This window comes from Thunnus albacares, chromosome 9, assembly GCF_914725855.1.
Source record: "Thunnus albacares chromosome 9, fThuAlb1.1, whole genome shotgun sequence".
NCBI lineage: Eukaryota > Metazoa > Chordata > Actinopteri > Scombriformes > Scombridae > Thunnus > Thunnus albacares.
In genome coordinates, this window is record NC_058114.1 from 29074485 (window position 1) to 29088292 (window position 13808).

Sequence of the window (13808 nt, forward strand, 5' to 3'; positions counted from 1 at the left end):
GGTAATTACCAAAAAGAAGAAATTGTCTTTTAATAGCGCCCCCTACAGTAGCCTTCTCAGAGTGTGTTAATTTTTGCTATCGATTGACGATGTTTGCACTGTAATTTGATTTATGCAATATTTGTGTGGGCGGGCATTAAAAATTGTTCATAATATCCCATCAATTTCAGTGGCCACACAGGAAGTTAACCAGCTGATCGAGAAGACCCGAGATGGCCATGGATGTATCAAGAGAACTGGATATGGCACCGCTACTCAGCCTTGATGTCAATATTTCCCAGTGGCCACTCGCAGTAGTGCAACAGAAAAGTCTCCTGTGACCTAAAAAGCATTTTCACCATGGAACACCATCAACTGCAAACAAGGTCATTTATTACTCTTTCTAATCTATTAATTTTTAATCCATGAGGGTTTGTATATGTAATACTTTCCTAGAGCTTAGAAATACATCCCAATGTAAAGTCTGTGGACTGAATGGGAACACGTGGGCGGGGACAACAGGAAATACTCAGTGGGCCACACAAAGCAGAAGCACACCCAGAAGGGTTTTTTGGCTTATGTGCCAGGTGAGCAGTTTACATTTGACTGAATAGTCTGGTATTCAGTTCCTATACATCCATAGAGACGATATTGTCAGCCATTGCTTAGTCCCATCTGTGATTTTATCGCTTCTTATGTTACTCTTTATGTCACTCTGCTTCAAGATTTGAATTGTGGCGTAACACATGGAGAGCTGAGGCAAGACTACCTGTTGCTGTGAGTTTTGACAGTCTGATAATTTGCCACCAAAACAGCTGGACCCATGAAAGAGAGACAGCTAACACTAGCTAAACCCCTTCTTTGTATAATGGAAGAAACAGTAATGTCTAGTTGGTCAATGGTAATGTTAGCAAGCTAGGCTAACTAGATTCCACTTTCCAATAGTTGGCCTAGCTTACCAACTTCCATTTGGGTCCCCCAAATATTAAATGTTATAAAGGACAGATGGACTTATAGGAAGTGCTATGTAGGCTTGTTTAAAAAGAAAATGTCTTGTATGAATAGTTGTAAAAGGATATACAGTATGATGTTCTCCAGTCAGTAGCATACTACAGAAGATGACAGTGCTTCTCAAATGTCAGTCAACTGCTGCCATGAAAAACACCCACCCAGAGGCTTGAAGCTTACTGTAGATGCTGTTTCCACAAATATGACTAAAAATGCTTTTATCCTCTTTTGAAACATTGAAAATTAAGCACAGTAGCCACAGTATAATTATAGTTTGCAATGTACTTACACAAAAAGTGAGGAAAATGATTTTAAACCTGTAGACTTCTGGATACAGGCGTCTCAGACACCACAGGAAGTGGTTTTAGTGTTCTTCTTTAGTGCATCTCTACACTCTGTTCCAGCTTGATTGGATAGCTGTCAAGATGCATGTTAATACCAGGTGTAAACATGATATATGCCTGTAGTGCCATGCATACTTTATAAAGGTTTAGGAAAGGCCACATCATACTAGAATTTTCTGTAAAGAATTAGTGCACTTGTCAGATGAGTTTGTCTCTAAACTGAAAGTATCAATCCAGCGCTTGTTCTTAAATATAGGAGCCCAGATCATTCTGGCAATATATAGGTTTTACTAAAGGTGCCTTTTGGACAAATTAGACTTGATTGAAACGGCATGAAAGTAGTTCATTCAAATACTATATTCTACCAAAGACGAAAAAGCATGTTGAAATTCTTACCTTTCATTACCTACCATTTCACTATTGTATATTGAAGAGGTCAGAGAGAAATGCCTGTACAAGTACCAACAATATATATAGTGGGGTAAATAAAGCATGAAAACCCTCTCTGAAAAAAACTCCACTAATGTCTGTTGAAGTAAGCAATAAGGCACTGAAAATGATGCATTTAAGAGAAAATATATTACCATTTGAAATGGACTCAGCTGTTGTCTGTTAATTAGATGTCCTTGAGAGATAGGGTGCCTTCAAAAGCAACAATAGAGCTTTTCATCATGTTTCTATGGCTTTGCTAATTAGGCCTTCCCTTCCAGACTGTTCAAGGCAACCACTAGCCCATCTTTGGACCGTGCATTTTTTTTTGTCTTTATCATTTTGTGTTATTTAGAGTCACTGTTATCCCTATCTAGATATTTCAATTACATGGCTTCTTTGACACAATGGAAGTCATTGAATCACTTCTTTGCACAGTATTATTGGCTCACTGTGTATCAGTAATGGTTTTGCAGACCACAAAAGCCACTGCTCATGTGTTTGTACAGTATGTGGTCCACTCATAAGAGAAGATGTAGCCTAATCATGGATTCCTTTTTAGGCTTTCAATGAGGTCTTACATTAGACCTATTATGTTTAAACATTAAACTACAGTATATGTTATTTACAATATATACTAGTTCTAAGTCTGTGCCGTCCCAATGGTACTAGCAATAAAACCACAAAGCTAGAGTGTAGGCCTAAATACAGTAAGAAGAATGTGGATTCAAACTGCCCACAGTACCTATGCACAAGGAAATCACAGGAAATGATACGTGCATGTAATCCAGTGTTATTATGTTTAATTTTATCTCATTGATATCAGCCTCACAGTTGACTGTTCACTCTCATGATGGCATATCAGAGCAGTATTAAATCACAGCTAATGCAAACTGAACATTTCCTACTTCTGCTGCTGCACATTGAAAGCATTGAGTACAAGTACAACAGTATTATCAGCAGACTGTACTTTAAGTACTGATAATGCAGAATGGCCCCTGTAGGAGTGCGATATTATTATATTTTATTATTGGATTACTATTATTGATGCATTAACATGTAGGCAGCATTTTAATGTTGAAGCTGGTCATATACTGCTGGCTAGTTTAATCTATTACAATGCATCATATTTTATGAGCTGATTTTATGTTTCGTGTGTAACTTGAATCTACAGTACAAAGTTACTTGTAACTATAGCTGTAAAATAAATGGTGTAAAAAGTACAATTTTTCTTTCTGAAATGTAATGGGAGTTGAAGTATAAAGTAACATAAAATGAAAATATACAAGTGAAGTACAAGTATCTCAAAATTGTGCTTGAGTAATTGTACTTAGTTACATTCCACCACTGGTGACAGATCCTTCTTTAAGCCCATATTTTGGATGTTATAGACAGAGCCTTATTGTTTGTTAGACTGGACAAAACTTGACTTTGCCATTTATCTTTTACTTTGTGTTCTTGATCATTTAGATTTTTTCTAGATCTAAAAATTTGGGAGAAAAGAACTTGGAACAGTAATTGTGAGTCACCGGACAAAGAGTGACCCACTTTGATAAAATATGTACTAGATGTACTAGAAATGTAAAATGATGATGGAAGTTTCCAGTGCCATTGTAGCAAGCCAGACAAAATGTTATAAAACAAAATATACTGTATATAGTGATGTCTGTATTTATGTTAAAACAGCCATAAATCTTGTGATTCCACAATAGCACATTTTTAAGGGGGGGGGGGGGGGGTGTTTAGTTGGGTGCGTCAACTTTCTAATGATGGAGTGAGAGAGGAGACTTGACGCAGCAGTCTGGTGTGCATAAGAGGTTTCCCTTCCCTGAATCAGTAGTGCACAGAGCAGGTTAACAGTCCTGCGCCCAGGGAGATGAAAAAGCATAAATTAAAGCGCTCCCTCAAGGAGAAGAGGGGGTGCTGGGTTACCAAGGCATTATCAGCGCCGGGTGAGAAGCACACAGAGCTGAGTTTCATCCTCATGTTCTTTGTTAACACAAAGGGGGTCACCTCCATATGAAAGGAAATATAATAACACAGAGACCCTCACACAATGGCGGACTGCTGACAAATTCTCACCTAATTCTGCCCTTATATTCACTATTCGAAACTTGGGCTCTTTCAGGGAGAAGCATCAAGGCTATGGTGATACAGTGAAAAAAGGGCTGTGTGGAATACAATAATGTTTGCTGTTGAAAAATATAGCACGGAAATAAAACAAGCACGCACATGCTCACTTGAGAAATGTTTTAATTATATACAAAAGAATGTGGCTAATAAAGGAGGGAATTAAGGCAAATGCTCTGAGCGATTGTGGGAATTTGGCCAAAAGGAAATGAGTTGCCTCACAACCTCTCTCTCTCTCTCTCTCTTTCTCTCTCGCTGCCTCCCTCTCTCTGTCTCCCTCTCTCTCCCCACCATTAAAAAGCCTGCAACTTCAAGCAGTTTTTTAATCAGCTAAAAAACATATGTGGCTTTGCAGCTAAGACAGCTTGCCCAGGCGCTGATAAATGCCTATCACTAATTTGCATACGGTAGAAGCTACCCTTTAATCAGAACCTCTAATCCCTGACGGTATTAATGATTTTTTTTTCTCCTCGTATAGTATCATGTTTGCTAATTCCAAAGTGATCAGCTTCTTGTATGCGTCTCTTTTTTTGTGCTGGCATAATGGCCGAGTTGAGAACTTCTGTTATCCTACTTTGGCACATAATTAGGACTACAAAGGGGGACAAATCGCGCTGAATGGGACTCACAAAGAGGAGCTCCTTTTTTCAACCCTCTTCTTTTCTGCTGAGCTCTCGTTAACAGTTGTGTCACTTCATATATAGCCGCAGAAATGGGGAGAATTTGATGCCAAATCTGGAGTACACGACAGCGCTTAAGAGTTCTGCCCAGGCACAGAGAAAAATATCAAAATTTACCATGTAATTAAAATGTCTATCACCCCTCGGCTAGTTTAGAGGTTGCATTTTCTCCTTAAAGGGGCACTCGAGGCTATAAAACATTCCTCTTAATTTCTTCACTAAGCACCTTGCAGAGTACTTGTATTTGACCTTATTTTTCTGTTTTCATTAAAAAAAACCCACTCTTGCTTTACTCAATTAAAGAAAAAAAGATACATGGAACAAAACTGAAAATATGATTAGTCTGCTGAGGTTCATTGCAATAATAATAGCATAAGGGTAAGTAAAATATTCCTGACATTTACTGGATATAAATATAAAAATAAATAGCCTAAAAGGGGAATGGCCCTTAGTTTTGGGTCATGATACTGTACGTGTAAGAACTGGATTAAAAATGAAAGGGAAAAAGAAACAGAATGTCAACTAGGTACACATGACAGCTGATTTATACAATTCATTTGGGCCATTACTTTTCATTAAAGATCAAATGAAATGGGTACTTACTTACTAAGAGGCCTTTGGGGAGCTGAATTGCAGAGAAGAAAGAAGATTAAACTTTACATTCAGCCCCAAATTTAATTCAGAAGTAATCAATCGCATAATGGGCCAGCGACTGTAGCCGGGGTGATTGAAATGAAATTACCATATTTTTAATCTTAATTTTCCACACTGTTTATCTGACACTGTCAATATAAAATACAAACAGATAATGAAATAGCATTATATTGACACTACAATCATCTCTCGAGCAGCCCTCTGTGATTAAACCGCTGGAATGTTTGATTACATTTTGTTGGCTGACATTACAAATGACACGGATGCTTCGCCGAGACTTGCTGCCGGCTGGAAAATGAGCCTATCCATCAAGGACTCCTGGCAGCTTCTCCCTTCCAGTCGATGGCTACTGCCAACGGTCTGGGCACCCTTCTGTCAAGCCGTTTAGCACCCTAGAAGAGAGAGGGGGGCTGTTAGGGGTGGAAGGAGGTTGAAAAAGAAGGAGGGAGGGAGGGGCTGGGGGGGAGGTGGGGGGGGGCAAGGGGGTGAGACGAGTGATTCACGGCTCCCTTGCTCTGCTAATGATACAAAAGCAAAGGAGTCACAGAGTGGGAGAGAGAAAAATGTCCCAGGCAACATATCGCCCATGCAGGTGTCTCTTGGCGTACCATAAAGGGGCCATAAAGCCCTCACAATGCAAGGCCCACAGTCTGCAAATCAACAGCTCAGCCGTTGCCCTGGATTAGGACTGCACTGCAGCCATCAAGCCTTGTCCACTGCTATACCTAACGCCATGAATAGCCTAATTACTTTTTAAGGGGCTCATCAATTATTGGTTTGGTCTTTGCAAATTTGGAGAGAACTTCAACTGCAACAGGAACAATGTGAATACTTTATAATATTCACACATCGGCCAATCAGTTTTTATCCTTAACAAGTTTATTTAACAACTTTTACGTTCAAGTTTAAAGTGACCTGTTGTTCTTTTAATAAGTGATTCAACTAAACCACCTGTGAATAACTTTCTTCTTCACAAACAAGTTGAAAATGTTTCCTGAGCATTTTTATATTTGTATATACAGTTAAATTATATGTAAGGTGGAGGTTCTTCTCTCAGCCACATTCACAGGTAGTTTATTCATTTTTAAACAATCAGCTGACCTTCAACATATTCTCCAATGGCCCCATGTGCAGAAATGAACATGACCACGTTATCGGTTTAACAACAATTCAGCATACTGGATTAAAAACCAGAATATGAATGCAATCATGCATGCAACACATGGCTATGTACTAAATAATATTTAACCCATGCATGGATATTGACAGTTACCATAAAAATGTTGGCAGGTTGATATTTAAAGAAATGACCAAACTTAAGTGGGTAAGTGCAGGATTTACGGTATGTCACATTTAAGAAGGTCTATTGACAACAAATAACAGGTAGAAGCAGGTGTGTAACAATTCATTTATGGCTTCAGTTTGTCAATTATGTGCATTAATTAAAGCAAAAAAAAAAAAAAAAGATCAAATGTTTTCCTGAAATGCAGCTCTGTTGTTGGGTTCTTCAGGGGTCATTATACCAGAGATCAATGTCACTGATGCTACATTTGATAAACCAACATCATAGAAGAAGAGACTGTCCAATAGATTTTCAGTGCTATCCTTGTTCAAATGTTGGCCTCCAAATGACAAACAGACAGATTAGTAAATCTTCTGCACCGAGCAGCCTTTGCACATCTGCACTGCCATACTGTGACAACACCACTAATCTGCCCGAGCACCTGTTGAGGTGACACAGCATTCTCACTGACACTGAAGAGGCAACCCCAGTTAGTGCTGGAGTGAGTATAAGAGTAGTGCAAACATTTGAAATATCTAATTCAAGATTAATTTGCGCTGATGTAATGTTATGTAAGCCCTCACAGTGTAGTCAGAAACGCTGGATCGACACCGAAGTTCTTCAATGACAAGCTATTGTCATCACACTATGACAAAGTTGTGAGACGTTCAAAATGAGGCGAAGCAGTCGCTCTGCAGCTATCACAGCTGATGGATAGAGTAGCTGCTTGACAGAGGGGTGTGTTGCCATAGCCGCACTCTTCTTTTGTATACTGGATACCGAATACCGTCTCATACCGGGCTAAATATGGGAATCTGTCACAACTACTACTGCTACCACTGCTACTGCTGCTACTGCATCCACAATGACTAGTGCTGAGAGTACAACGTGTGGTCAACTCTGTTTAAATTGTCATGACATTTAAACTTAAATATGTATGTTTCATTTCCCAGTGCAAAAAAATATTAATCAGAATATAAAAGTTGTCTTCCAGGTTACAGTTTTATGGAAACAATGATATGTTGCTATTTACAGCATTACGGTACGTAGGAAAAGAAGTTAAACACATCATTTTGTCTGTTTTTAGTATTTTAAATGGATGCTACCTATCATTTAATAATGTAATGAGGATATGTAATTTTAACAGTTGGATTATGATTCACAGAATCAAATCAAAATGAAATGAAAAAGCAAAAAGTCATTCTTATATCAAATCATCAACCACCAGCCAAATTACTATATTATTATATATTGTATACAGTATACTATAAACTGTATACAGAAGGATTGTCCTTAAGTATTTTTCTTGATAAAGTTTTTTGTTTTGTCTCTGAAACCTGTAAATGTAATTAAACTGCAATTTTGGGTTCCTCTCACCTCAAAAGTTATTAAAGCTAATAATACCTCTAGAGGTAGATCGGCAATCATAAAACCATATTAACAGATTTAATCCAAACTATTTGTAGTTTGATAGACATTGTAAATCAAATGAAACCTGCAGAGTAAGACAGAAAAAAAAGACTAATTGCATTAGTCATGACTTGTCTTGTTTCACAATTCCTACAGAATAAAGCTACAGTTGCACTATGTGGGAAGCAAAGGATTGTAGTATTTGTGGAATCAGTAGTATCAGCAGTCCTGAAGGTCACGCTGATAAGACCTAGGATTTCCACCTCAGAATTGCATTGTGCTCTGACCTTGAGGCCCCCTGAAGTCGATCAAACCGGCATAACGGCTGCTCCACCACAGGACAGCCAAGTTCAGAGAGATGTGGAATAACTGAGGATCAGTGCTTAGCCCGGGACCTGGTGAGGCAGAGCCAAGCTACACACCGGAATTATTCAAGTCGGAAAAAACGAAACCTGTACTCACTTTTCATGTTACTTTGTACAATATTCCTGTGATGTGATGTTTCATTATCTCAGACATCCTTTATTTTGTACTTTATTTTAAACCCCTATTTTGCATTTATGAACACTATATAAACAATTAATATGTGCAAGGCATATGTAACTGGTGTATAAAGGATTGATTAAATAAATGACTAATAATATAACACAATTGTAATAATATAAAATATGTCTTCTAATTATTTAAGAAGCAGAAACATTTCTATTTCTCTGCATCATCACCACATCCATTTATCTTCACTTTAAATGTGACATACAAATCAGGGTCTTGTCGCCAGTCATACCTCATAAACATTTCCCTTTTTGAGTCATTTTGTGCTCTGATAAGGAGTGATCTAGCACACAAGCTTCCCTTCACCTTCAACAACATCACATCTGTTCTCTATTATTAATCACCTTTCTTTCATATTTCACGAACCCCCTTTTCTTTCACACCTCACTGAACAAACCAGTGCTCTTCTCTTCTGCTCTCATGGCAATTTAGGAAAGATTAACAGAACTCTTAATACAAGTACAAGTAGATGACAGCTAATAAGGAGCATGAAAATTATAATATAATACAATATAATATAATAATATAATATCTCATTTGAAAATAAATAATTTAATAATACTAGGTGTTGTGACATTCCAGCCTTGACTGACTTCCCAAATCACAAATTAATTGAATGAAATGCTGTTTTTTTTGTCATCTTTTAAATATTGGATTTGGATTACGCCATTACAAATAAATGTATCTGTAAGTGTGGTTTACACTTAACTAAACTTTTTTGTTAATGAACATCCTCTTATTAGCTGGACAGCTGCTACTGTTAGGTGTTAGTAGCTAACATTATGCTGGTTACTCTTATAATCATTGCAAATTACATTTTTTGTTATAATGAACCAATGTCAAGGTAGAGAGGAACACTAGCTGAGAACACTATAACATTATAATGTATATGTGTTTAAATGATGTACAGCCCTTATCATTTAGCTAAGTTAGCTTCCACAACTTGCAAGCTAACAAGATGCCAGAATTTCCTTGGTTGTCTACTTAATTTAGAGAAATTCACAATGAAGCCATTCAAGCCAGATTGCTGCTATGGCATTAGATGAAGTGTTTTATGTCATTAGATGGACATGATAAAAGTAGGAAAGTTCTCAAGACTCAAAATTGAGGAAAAACTTTGTCGTATTTTGGCGTCTTGACCATACAAGTGGTGAGTAGCAGTGCATAGTAACTAACATTAACTTTTAAAATTTTATTTCAATAACTATATTTTCAGGTATTAGGTTTACCGAATTCCAGATGATCTTGGGAGAATATTTTCCACTCCACAGCAGTGTTAGAAACATGTAACTGTACAATGTCCAGGGAAGGTGTGTCACTGGCTCACATATCAGCTCCTGATGCATCATAAAGTGAAAATGCCAAGATCCACTTGGAGGAAAAAATAAGCAATATTGACTTGGAGGAATCTAAGCATGGAGCTATAACTGTTATACCAGTAGAGAAAAGGACATTTTGATTGTGAGATTGTGGGCACAAAGACCACTTCGTATACAGTATCCTCAAAGATGTGATCTGGAATGTCCATACCCCCCAAAAAACAACAGTCTAAAAAGAATTGAAAATAAAAAATCCAACAATTCCAAAAATGCCTTGTAAAAATGTCTTTAATGTTTTGGCATGACCAAAAATGGAGGATTAAAAATGGAACATGGTGTGCATTATAAATGCTGTGGACTGTCTTGCCTCCATTATGGTGAATGCAGGATAAAAAAAACCCTAATATATAAATTAATGAATAACGTCAGGGCTAAGTAACTTACTAGCTTATTAAACCAAGTGTTTTAGTTGCCTTACTCTAACCATATATTAACCATAGTATTATCGCCATAACCACAATCTTCTCCTGACCTTATCAATGCCATAGTTGACATTGGCCAGATATTGTAGAAAGTGAGAATTTTAAAAATAGTGGCATCGGACAACAAAACAAAAAAAACATTTCCATTGAACTTATTTTTGGTGTTATCTATGATCTCGTCTGGGGATAGGGTTTGGCGTACAGCACCAATGACTCGCCCCAAACAATGATCATTGCTAACAAACTTTGTATACTGAATTACACTTTCAAATATGACCCATATAATAAATGTGTTCTGATTTGCCAGCCAGTTAGATGATGGGCAACTAATAGGGAACTAAAACAACATGGTTAAGGTTATGGACAGATAGTTGTCATGATTTGAAAAACCAACGTAGACTGTTAGTAGGAGATGGGCCACAATTCCAGCCTCTGTTGTCCATATCACACACTTTGTATCCTCAACCATCAATCATCTTTACCCTCATCCTGACAGGTTGTTTGGCAATACAACAGTATTACACAATGTCAACCATTGTCATACTGAGAAAAGACAGTTATTATATAATTTCTGTACACCAATTGGGAACTATACACAATTGTGGATTGGGCATTTAAAATCATGTTGTCATCAAAACCCCAGGCACAATAACTCTCAGTGTTGTTATTTATTGCTCAAAATGGACAAAAAGTCATATTTAAACTCCAGCCATACTGTCAAAACATTTGACAGTCCCCTTGACAAGCTAGCTGAGGGACAGTGGTCACTTAGGAATCACGCCACCTGTTGGAGGACAATGAGTCTTTCACATAAAGTGAGACAGACATCCCCTCACTCCCCCCTCATTTTGTCAAGGCGTAACCTTTTTCCCCCTTCAAAATGCAGCAACTCTTTCCAATTGAGTTGTTGTTGCTGCCATTGCTATTGGCTTTCAATAAGGCACAGGGTTATCAAAGAGTGAAGGAGAAATTGCCTTGGCTCTGCCGTAGCCCTGATTGCACTATCAGAGCCGTCAGGGAGGCTCTTTATAAAGGGAGGGCACGAGGGAGAGCGAGGTGGCGGCTGGCGTTGCCCCCTTGATAAATCAGTGCGTGCTGGCAGCCACTGCTTAGTGCAGCCAGGCAGCACCACAGTGCCGCAGTTCAGGGTCGGTACTTGGCAAGCCCCCCTCTCAAACAGGGCTGTCTGCACCCGACCGCAGACCTCGCTGCTCCCCAGGCTGATTCTCCACCGCTGCCCTTGTCAAGGTTTGTTTGTTTATCCCTGATCCCCCCCTCTACCCTCTACCCTCACCATACCATATTGTTTTCCACCATGCCAAATTATTCTCCCCCCTTTTTCCAACTTATTCTGCAAATTTCCCAACTTCATTTATTAAATTAGAAAACTGTGCTGTTATTTGAATATGAAACATGCTTCCATTTTTGTTGTTGTCTCATTGTTTTCTTTATTTTTTGGTTCATGCAGCTCTTTATAGAACCAGACACAGTAACTCAAGAAATAAGTGGATGTCTTTTGTAAGACTTTCTTCATATTTTGGCGTTTTCTCCTAGTGAAAAGAGGGTTTTCTGCAATGAAACAAATACTTTTGTAAGTTATTTTTGATAGACAAATGGACATTAATTATGAAGATGCATAGAAGTGTTTCTGTAACTGGCACATTTATGGTCAAGGGGATTAAATATTTGTTTAAAGTACATATTTAGATGTTAATATAATCTTGAATCCCAAAAAAATCATTCCATCTGGGGAGGAAATTATGCCACCGTTAACATTTCTCATAAATTTGTACTCTTCATCTCCAATTGGATGCTCAAGTTTATTACCCCCAATAAAAATCTTGATTTGTTGTGCTCTCAAGTGTTTGCTTGATAAGGTTGGAGCACAGTCATCACTTCCAGTGGACTGACAAACCTACACCTCCCTCCCGCTTGTCTTCCATATCCATTTCCATACCGTCTTCCAATGAAAGGGTGATTCTGATCATTCGAACTCATGAAATCAAATGAAATTAAAGGATCACAGCACTTAGGGACGGGAATGGGGGAAATTATTTAATTAATCAGGCCTCCTCCACTCCAGGTGCAGTGGGTTAATGCAGATGCTCTTTGCCGCAGCTTTGAGATTGCCATAAGTGTTCAATTACACATACTTAAAAAGGCGCGGGTGAGGCCACACATTGCCCACACATGCCCCCCATTCAGTTCAAGTCCTGATTAATTTCAGATTTATACTGTCATTCGCCTCACCCTTCTAATTTCTCCTGCCACTAGGAATCAGTTTGGAGTTGTACAGGACCTCCTCAACTTTTCTAATTAGATGGACATGAATATAGTGGTACATGTCATTAACAGTGTATTGATGTACATGAAGCACTGGGACTGTGGTGGCACCTGGAGACTGACTGATCTGCAATGTTTTGAATATCAAGAGGCCATGTTCTTTAACTTCTGTCAAATTAAAGCATGCAAAAATATGCATTGGATCATCTAACTTGATCATTAATGCTGTCTTAATGTAACTGAGATTTAATTTCATTTGGATATTTCATAAGTGCTGGTTGTGCATGATATGCATTAGAGGGAAATTTGAATTCTGCTCACTTTTTGTGTAACAAAATCTGAACTATAATGATGAAGAGAATAAAATTGTTTTTGGACAGATGTGGTTGCCGTTTCTAATGGCAGCAGTTGACATTTGGGTGTTGGTGTTGCTAGGAGATGTTTCCCCCTTTTTACAAAAAGCCTACATAGCGTTACCGCTAGTGGCTGTCCCTTTATAATATCAATATTTGGAAGGACCCATATCGTGGTGTTAACTGAGACTGTCCTACCAAGAAAAATGGCGCAATAGGTCGTAATGTCAGTCACCCAGAAATGACACATAGTTACGTTAAAGTGACAGATGCCATCTAGTGGCTGTAGCAATTATGAACCAGAGCAGCGGCGCAGTTTAGGTCACATACTGTATATATAAACTGACAAATTTCCTCATTTGGAGGTGGTGGGTTGGGTGGATATTTTTAGTTTTACAGTGGACTTTTCCAGTGGAGACCGCTGTTCATTTTCCATTTCCAACTGCGAGTCTCACATTTCCAATGAACAGTTAAAAAAAAAAAAAAATGTAATAATGATCGTTCTCTAACCTGAACCCTGTGGTTATTAATGTAACCATGACAACAAAGGTTACTTTAAAGAACTTTAAGGCTGTAGTAAGTTTAACTCACACCACATGTTTTTTCTAACCTTAACAAGGTGATCATTTTAACCCGAACCCTGATCTTTCCCTAACCCTAACCAAATGGTTTTTGTGCCTTAACATTACCACTGTATTCCACTGGTCAGCATAGTTTGTTTATGTTAGCAATGATTCCTATCTGATGTTTTGTTCATGATGTACACCTGCTGAGTCATAAGCAGCACGCTCCTGCACACTCAGTGTTGTGTTCATCCTGGATTATAGAGAGGAGGTAGTCTAGCTAGCATTAGCTGTCTTTCATGAGTCCAGTTGCAATGATGGTAAATGACCAGACTGTCAA

At 38.2% G+C, this 13808-nt stretch overlaps 1 protein-coding gene and 1 long non-coding RNA gene across 4 annotated transcripts in view; one reads left to right on the top strand and one right to left on the bottom strand.

The window, feature by feature from the left end:
• Positions 1–9005, top strand: part of LOC122989508 — a 35381-nt gene extending 26376 nt beyond the window's left edge. Inside the window, exons 3-4 of one of the 2 annotated variants that reach the window (XR_006405085.1) lie at positions 171–365; positions 8073–9005. This is a non-coding gene — a long non-coding RNA (uncharacterized LOC122989508). Of the gene's footprint in view, positions 1–170; positions 1218–8072 lie in introns of those variants that run through there. The other variant, XR_006405086.1, reaches the window with a different exon arrangement.
• The window catches only part of scly (selenocysteine lyase), a 372304-nt gene that overhangs the window by 203646 nt on the left and 154850 nt on the right, over positions 1–13808 (bottom strand). The window lies entirely within an intron of this gene.